Below are 8,102 nucleotides of genomic sequence, written 5' to 3'. Positions count from 1 at the left end.
TCTGTTCAGGTGATCACTCAGGATAGCAGGGGACCCAAGGCAGTTCAGGTCAGGTCACTGCTGCGCTTGCACTGCTCCTTGTAAGGCCTCCATTAGCTCACGTGTTCCTGTTATAGGAGTTGCTGTAATACACAACTCACTTCTGTACTCAGATGCTGATGCCATGACTTGACAGAGATCATCTCGCATTGTAATTCTTGTCTTGTCTCAAAAAATTCATAAAAACAATGAAAAGAAGTTAGCAAATGCTGTTATAAGGGGCAAGTCTGACCTTAGGCACAGAAAAGGCCACGGCTGGAGTAACTAAACTAGAATATATAGTCTACATATACTACAGAGAGAGATTTGTTGCTGTTTTTGTGAAGATATTTCTTATGTTTAGCAAAGCAGTAATCCTGCAAATGCAGTCAAATAACTGCAGCAATAAGTATAAGGAGAATTATTTAATCTAAGTATCAAAATACTATGATTAATATAATGTGATAAATTAATAATACCATAATTAGCATGAATTTTATGCATTTAATGCTGTAACAATACAAGTCTGCTAATTCACATCCATATATTTTTGTAACTTACAGCCTGTACAACAAAGGCATTTGTCCTTTCATAGTGCAAACTTTCACATTTTAAAATGCACTGGTTTCTCTTCTCATGCATACACACAGTACAACTGAAGTAAAGTTGCAGCAGATGCTTTGTATTTCTCTGGTGTCTGTTTCAGTATCTTCGACTATTTCATGTAACTCATCTTTGCTCTTAGTGAATAGAGATAGTCTGAAGCAGTGTTAGGTTTTCCTGAAGAGAGGAATAGGGGAGTGAGGGACATTAGAAACAAACAAACAAACACACAAACAAGAAAACCCCAAGAAAGTACCATATTAAAATAGCCAGAATATATCTTAAAGCTAAAAAGAAAAAAAATAATTGTACCAGCAGAAGTGAATTCTGAAAGAAGGGGATAATATGAGTCAGTGGAGCTATGAACACAAAATTATTTGACAAGGCCACTCTCAGTGAAGGATCACTTACTCTTGGGAGCGTGACAAGGAAATGTTGCAGACATTTGATCGTGTTTTGGGTGTTGGGTTTTTTTTTTTGTTTTGTTTTGTTTTGGTTTGGTTTTGGTTTTTGGTTTTTTTTTTTTTTTTGGTACAGGAGATGTGTATGGGAGTTGCAACCAAAATAAGTTTTAACTGAACCACATCAATATTGAAATTGATGCTTGCAAACCTCTGCTCGTTTCTGGCACATGTGTCTCATCTGCAACAGCGATTAGACTCTGTCTGGTGGAAAGTACTGGTACAAACAATATCACCCCTCTTCACCCCTTCCTTTCTTTGTACCCCAGTTAATTGGCTTTCAAAATCAAATCCTTCAAATAAATGTTAAGATGGAAAGAATAAAACTAAAACTATTATGAAGATGGACTGAAGGGAGGAACAAGAAGGCTGGACCTCACAACCTGAAGCTGTGATTAGACAATTTAACCCCAATATGCAAATGGACCAAAACTTGTAAAAATGTAAGATCTTGTGACCCTAATGCCACCTTTCTTTGGTGGCCATCCTGGGTGCAGCCTTGGTTAGGCTTCTGTCTTGCCCAAGGTGGATCCCGGAGGCCTTTCAATAAATATCTTATTTTCTAGCTTTGTCCAGTCTCTGTTTCAGGTCAGCCTTCCTAAGGCATCAGAAAGAAATTTTTAAACAAGGGCTTTAAACTTCAGCTGTGTAAGGAATGATGGACACCAGGTTAAGGAATTCATTTTGATTGAGTTAGGTGATACAACACTGAGCAGAACTTTCTTTCATTGAATTTAAGACAACATATGAAGAAATTGTGACTTTTTTATTTTTCTATAAAGCATTAATAGCTAAAGTTTTACAAAGAAAAATCTTACCCTAACCACTTTGTGGTGGAAACACAGTTATTGACCCATGTTTAATTTCTGAGAGAAAACCACAACCAAACTGACATTAATATCCCTTATGAGTCTGCCAAGAACTGTGAAGTACTGAGCTCATAGCTACTGTAGGTAAAATCCTATGCTCTGGGGCAAGGTCCCACCAATACTTACATTCCTGTGCAGACTGCACCAGAGAGCAAGGCACAGCTTCTACATTCAATTATTTCCCCTGCAGGGAAAGAACAGAAGATAACTGAAAGATACAATTTACCCTAAAACAATCAATACTTATTGTCTTTCATATGATTTTTTCCTGTAGTTACAGCAAAACACTCAATTTATTCTAGAGACATAGTATTTTGCCATTATATATATTGAAATCCTCAATAACTTGATTGTAGGAAGAAAGAATGTTTAGTGATTTTTCTATGCCCTCAAATTGATGTGCAACATCATATGGATTAATTCTTATTAGGCTTAACTTGGCTAGTAGAGATCAGAGTCAGGCCAATTAACTTCCAGATTTTGGACTAACAAAGAAGATAAGATAGGCAACAACCTCATATTTCAAAGGTCAGGGAATAATCTGATCATTCCAGGCCACTGAATGCAGTGTCTTTTGCAGTGTGCAATACCTTAATCAGGTAGGTTGTGCCTAACATTAAAAATATTTACTGTCTATTATTGGAGTTGAGATATGACTATCTTGGTTAAAGTTTAGGCTAAGATGATCATTTAGGAAACCATAATGGTTTTCATAAAATTCCAGTTTATGTCAGGTTATCATTGGTTCTGCCTGTATCCAAGTTGATGGATAAGGAAAAAGTATAAACCTATTTTTTTATTTTTGCTTATTTAATTAAAAAGTCGTGTTTCTTCCATTACATTCCTTGAAAGACAACACATGTACTAGCAATGGGAAACCTTAAAATACTTAAGTAGCACCAAAAAAAAAAAAGACCAAACTTATTCTCAAACTGTTTTCCATAGATAATGACATTCTGAACACTTAGATATCACTGCAGACCTCTCCCCAGGGTGGGGAAAAAAAGGCAAAAAAAAAAAAAAAAAAGCACCTTTCTGTTAATGCTGTAAAGACAGAATAAAACCATAGTGATAAACAGTGAGTAAACACTTGTTTTCTTGGTTTTACCTGAATTTGACTGTTTTGGTGGCTTCTCAAATCATCTGCAATTCAGTATGTCTTCTAAAGGAAGCTTTTCTTTTGATAGCATTTTCTGTAATTTTTCTGAAAGAATACTACTTCTGAGGTATGATCCAATGGAAAATAATGAAAATCAACAGACTTAATTTTCTATTGTCTTGTACATTATAATTCCTTGGCTTTGAATGATGTCTTTAGTTTTATTTTAATAGAAATGCAGAATAGAAGTAAATTGATTCTATTCTGATATAACAATTTGGGCCCACTTTGCTTTTCATTTACACCCATGCAATCAGGAACAGAGCTCTAAATCTGAAACGTATACAGGTAAATCAACTTCCCTTCAAAATTAAGCTCGCTTAATGTCACCATCTCTGAGTTTTATCAGTCTCATTCAGAGAAACTCAGCTTGTGGCATTAATTGCTTTGAAATATAAGGAATAAAAATGGTGCTATTTTTCTTTTCACTCTGATTACAGCGAAGTAAAAATTCTTGAATGACTGATTAATGTGCTGCTCCAATAATTTTCCAGGAGTTCAGAGTGAGGCATCGCTGTTTCATGAACCATACAACCATGGTACTATGTCAAAGGTAATGAGCCAGATGAAAAGCAGCTTACATGAGGTATGGCATCTTCATAAAAAATACAGTTTCTAGATGGTTTATCCAAAGCTGACTAGATTCTTAAACCAACTACCTTTCACTGGTACTAAGCACAATCTTTATTAGTTTAGGAGTAGTTTCACAAGAATAGTGCATGAATCACTGTACCAGTGTGTCCTAAAGCTATCAAATGTTCTTTTTCATCTTTTTATAAAGATGTTACCATTTTTAAATTTAAATTTTATTTTAAAATATAACAGGCTAATTTGAATTTTTTGTAAATTATAGATCAAATGCCTCTAATCCTCTCTTAATATTCACAGTAATAATGCTCTCAAAAATATGTCTGCATAATCACCAGATAAACTGACATATCTGCAATTTTATTTCAGAACCATAGTCACTGCATCTCTTTAGTTTTCAAACTGATCAACAACTGCTGTTTTTCATCTTCAGGTTTATGCATGAGACTTTTATAGTTTTAGAGCATCAGTTCACTGTTGCACCCAAATTGAGCACAACCACCTTGGTTTTGTTTCCATCTTGGTGTGATAATACTCCATTCCTCTCCCTTGCTGAATTACTAACCGTACTTAGTTTCAAGGCAAAAACATCTATATTGTTTCTTAAATATTTCGTTTTTACCCTATTCTCACCGTACAAAGATGACCGTTCTTTTCCTTAATCCTTTTTCACTTATACCACTGAAGACTTTTTAAGTTCCCATACCACTCCAAGTCTATGTAGCCTAAAACTACAAGAGGTTACTTGTTTCTCATCTCAGCTTTTATTCTAAAAGATTTCTTAAAGTTTTAATTAAATCAGTTAAGCCCTCTTTAGCCCTCTTCTACCTCTTTTTCCTTTCATTTCTTTGGATTTCAAGTTTGGTTTCTTTGTTATGCAAACATATAATTACACAGTGAGAAACCTCTTTTAATCATACGTGAAATTGGAGCTTTATTAATATACTTTATATTATTTTATCTCTTTCCCCCTAGGCTCAACATTTGTTCTAAAACTCACTAGATGATAAATGCATGAAAATATAGACAACAAAATGTTTTTGTTTAAAACAACAATAAAAAATATTTTATAAGTCTTTAGAGAGCAAATAAATGATTAAGAAAATGTGTGAAAATAAGCCTGTAAACAACACTCTTTATGACAAATAACTTAATTACAACTAGTTGACAAGTCACAGTAAGGGTCAAATAAAAAGGATTTAACATTTGAAGGAAAGACCAAGCTGTGGTTTGTCTCGTCCAAATAGATAACAAACCCCTTTTCCTAAGTTATTGAAATATAAATGGCAGTTATATGACATCAAGGCCTGAGATATCTCAGGTGAATGGGCATTCAAGCTGAGTGACTTCCACTGAAAATATTGCTACTGACTCCCAGTAATAGACAGATGAACAAATATAGGCATAAAAGTAATGGTTCCAGAACAAGTGAGGTCAGGGGAAAAAAAAAAAAAAAAAAAAAAAAAAAAAAAAAAAAAAAAAAAAAAAAAAAAAAAAAAAAATCATCATTAAAGCATAAGTGCTCTTATAAACATTTATTTAAAAAGCAGTGAAAATGGCCTTCCCATAGCTGTTGATGGGGAAAAAAAGAAATTCATTTTCCTTTAGTTGTAGCTACCTTTTTGAGTTATGTTTGCTAAATGTGGTCAGAATCCACCCAGGTCAGGAACAAACTGGGAAGGGAAAAAAAGCAAGACTGAAGACAAGCCACAATGTACATTGAAAGAGACTATCCAGGACACAAGCTACCCACAGTGCACAGCAAAGGTCTGTTCAGGTCACAGCAAGACCTGCACCCCTACAGCAGCTCTAGGACAGGGACCGATGGCCCCAGGCTGGGCTGAAATGGGGTGTGGGGCCACGGGCAGTGCGTGGCCCCAGGGAGGTTAGTCAGGACTACTGGTGGGTACCCTTAGAACCCTGGAAAAAAAAGAGAAAGGACATGCTGAGACCAGAGCATCCTATCTGTGATTAGAAATTAGCGATGTCGGGAAACAAAATAAATGATGGAAATGTCTATAGCAAGAAAGAGCTGTAGGAAATATAACCGTAGCAACATCAAGAGCAATTTAATTTTTATCAGGCAGAGACATCGAGCTGGCCATTGCATTGATTCAAAGAACAAAAGTGTGATTTATCTTCCAACAGCAAGGATATTTCGTTTGAATCTGAGGCTGGAAATTATTTTTAAGTGAAGTCCACAGTATGTATGAGGTGTCCTTCATGTCAAGACAGATGATGCTACTTTATTCGCCAGTGAAATGATTCAAGGGCAATAATGCTGAGCATGCTATCAAGAGAAGTGGGTGGAGAGCATTGCAACAATCTGAGTTGAATTTTTCAAATCCATAGAAAATATGGCAAAAGATGCCAAGATCCTAAAGATCACTAGGCAAAAGTATAAAAATTCCGTAGACCAAACAGGAATCTAGACTTCACAGTCACTGGTAAAAACATTATATGTTTTAATCTTGAGTAGATTAAGATCAACACAAAACCAGCCTTCAGCCTGTCAGATTTCCTATGGGCTATTAACAAGATTTTTCCATTCTGTTCCTTCAAATTAGGACCACACCATCTTTTCATGGCAAGGCTTCACTTTATAGGGATTGTCTCTTTTTTCTTAGAGAATTGCCTCTGGAAAATGTAAGAGCTTTCTGTGGCTGTTGACTACCATGGAAATAAACAACAAAGCCCAGATCTTTCTGGAAAGGATTTCTAATCAATACAGAACAAACAAAAATTATACTATTTTATTGTGGAGTTTCTCTCGTATTAATGATGCCAATACCATCTGCAGCATAGCTCTGTGATCCTGATGAACAATTGCTTCAGACGGAATCGTTACAGAAGACAAAATACGTTCACTCAGTTTTCCAACTGACCTGATGGCTTGCTTCTGTCTCACCTAATTCACTGTGATGTGCTTGAGGACTGCCCATTTAGAAACTCACAGCATACATAAATTTTCAGGTAAAAGGCATCTTTGAATGTTGATAAAGGAGTTTTTTGACAATGCACACGAAACCTTTAACTTTGATTCTACGACTAACTGGATCATTTCAGAAGCTCTTCCTTATCAATTAAAAATTTAAAAATGCAATCTAGCTGTGCAGTGTCCAAGTATGAGCAGAAGTGGTCAATCTGTCTCTCCTAATGATAGTTTTTGAATGACAAAGATATCTGGCCCAATTCTGTGCCTTTGTCATGTTACTTGTGAGATAGAAAGATGTGCTCTGGCATTCATTTCTGCCTAGCAGGGAGGGCTTGATGGGTTTTTCCCCAGAAGGCTAATATTAGATTTTGTGGAGTTCTTTTCAGAGGCAAAGAGTCTGCATCCTAGGCTCTTTTATGGGGGGCAGGGAATAAAAGGGAAAATTTTTTTAAGAAAATAAAAATAAAAAAGGAAGGTAAATTTATCTAATACAGTGAAAACCAGTCTGTGTGGAGAAGTAGAAAAGGAATAGTTCTGCTCATGCTTCTTACTAGGGATAAAGGTGTTTCATGTCACAGGAGCCTAGAGGCAGCCTGTATACTGTTTGGGTAAGTGTAGCCAAAACACTCCTTGGCACATATAGAAATTATTCATGTAGCATGGAATATGCACAGCAGAGATACATTTAAGTGCATAATTTGGGAAATCATGTAATGATGTTTCATATTTTCAAATCAGGACAGTTATATGCCAATCAAGGAGTGAATAATTGCACTCTAAAGCACTGAATGAGTCTCATTAGGTCCAGGACATTATATACATAATCACATGCTCAGCTATTCTATCAAAAATCTGACAAATCAGGGTTGATATTTCCCTACTGGAAAACAGGAAATAAAGCAGTTGGCTCAGATCTTCTCAGCAAGCCACATAAAATAGAAATTTGCATTACATTTTTTGCCTCTCAGAGATGAAGGAGAAAAAAATACAGTCCATAAAGACAGCAAAAGAGCTCAGCAAGTGACTTACTCTGTAATCCTGGTAACAATTTCCTCTGTTCTGCACCAGCTTACATTGACACAGATTGTCTTCCTGGTCGACTTTTAATATAAAAAGAATTAAAAATAACCGTTTGAGTGCAAAATGTTCTGAATGTGCTAATAACAAAACTTGATTGTAACTACACCAAAACCTTTGTAATAAAGCTGGTTTTGTTTACCCTTTTCACGGATCAGCAGTATCTGTTATAAGAATGCAACAGTTCTTAGATATTAAGTTTCCTTTTCTTCAGTAAAATTACAGAGACAGTATTAGGAATAACAGTTCACATTTACACTTGAAGTGTAAAAAGCATAAAATGTGAAAGTATTGTAATGAAGAAAAAGAGAAGCAGGCAAAGCTTGTCAGAAAGAGCAGGTAGATAAAATTCAAGCTATGGTGAAGTGGGCAGAGACAGAGAGGTTATAGGT

The 8,102-nt window shown here is 35.6% G+C and overlaps 1 long non-coding RNA gene across 1 annotated transcript; it reads right to left on the bottom strand.

Moving 5' to 3' along the window:
* Positions 1-609: 609 nt before the first annotated feature.
* Positions 610-7,907, bottom strand: LOC120753115 (uncharacterized). Its single transcript, XR_005700973.2, has 3 exons — positions 7,663-7,907; positions 2,078-2,135; positions 610-798 (listed from the first exon to the last, which is right to left on the bottom strand). It is a non-coding gene; the product is annotated as an uncharacterized LOC120753115 (long non-coding RNA).
* Positions 7,908-8,102: the final 195 nt, after the last annotated feature.

Source organism: Hirundo rustica, chromosome 5 (assembly GCF_015227805.2).
Source record: "Hirundo rustica isolate bHirRus1 chromosome 5, bHirRus1.pri.v3, whole genome shotgun sequence".
Taxonomy (NCBI): Eukaryota; Metazoa; Chordata; class Aves; order Passeriformes; family Hirundinidae; genus Hirundo; species Hirundo rustica.
Note: the sequence above shows the minus strand (reverse complement) of the source record. Positions and strands in the feature narration are given on the sequence as shown.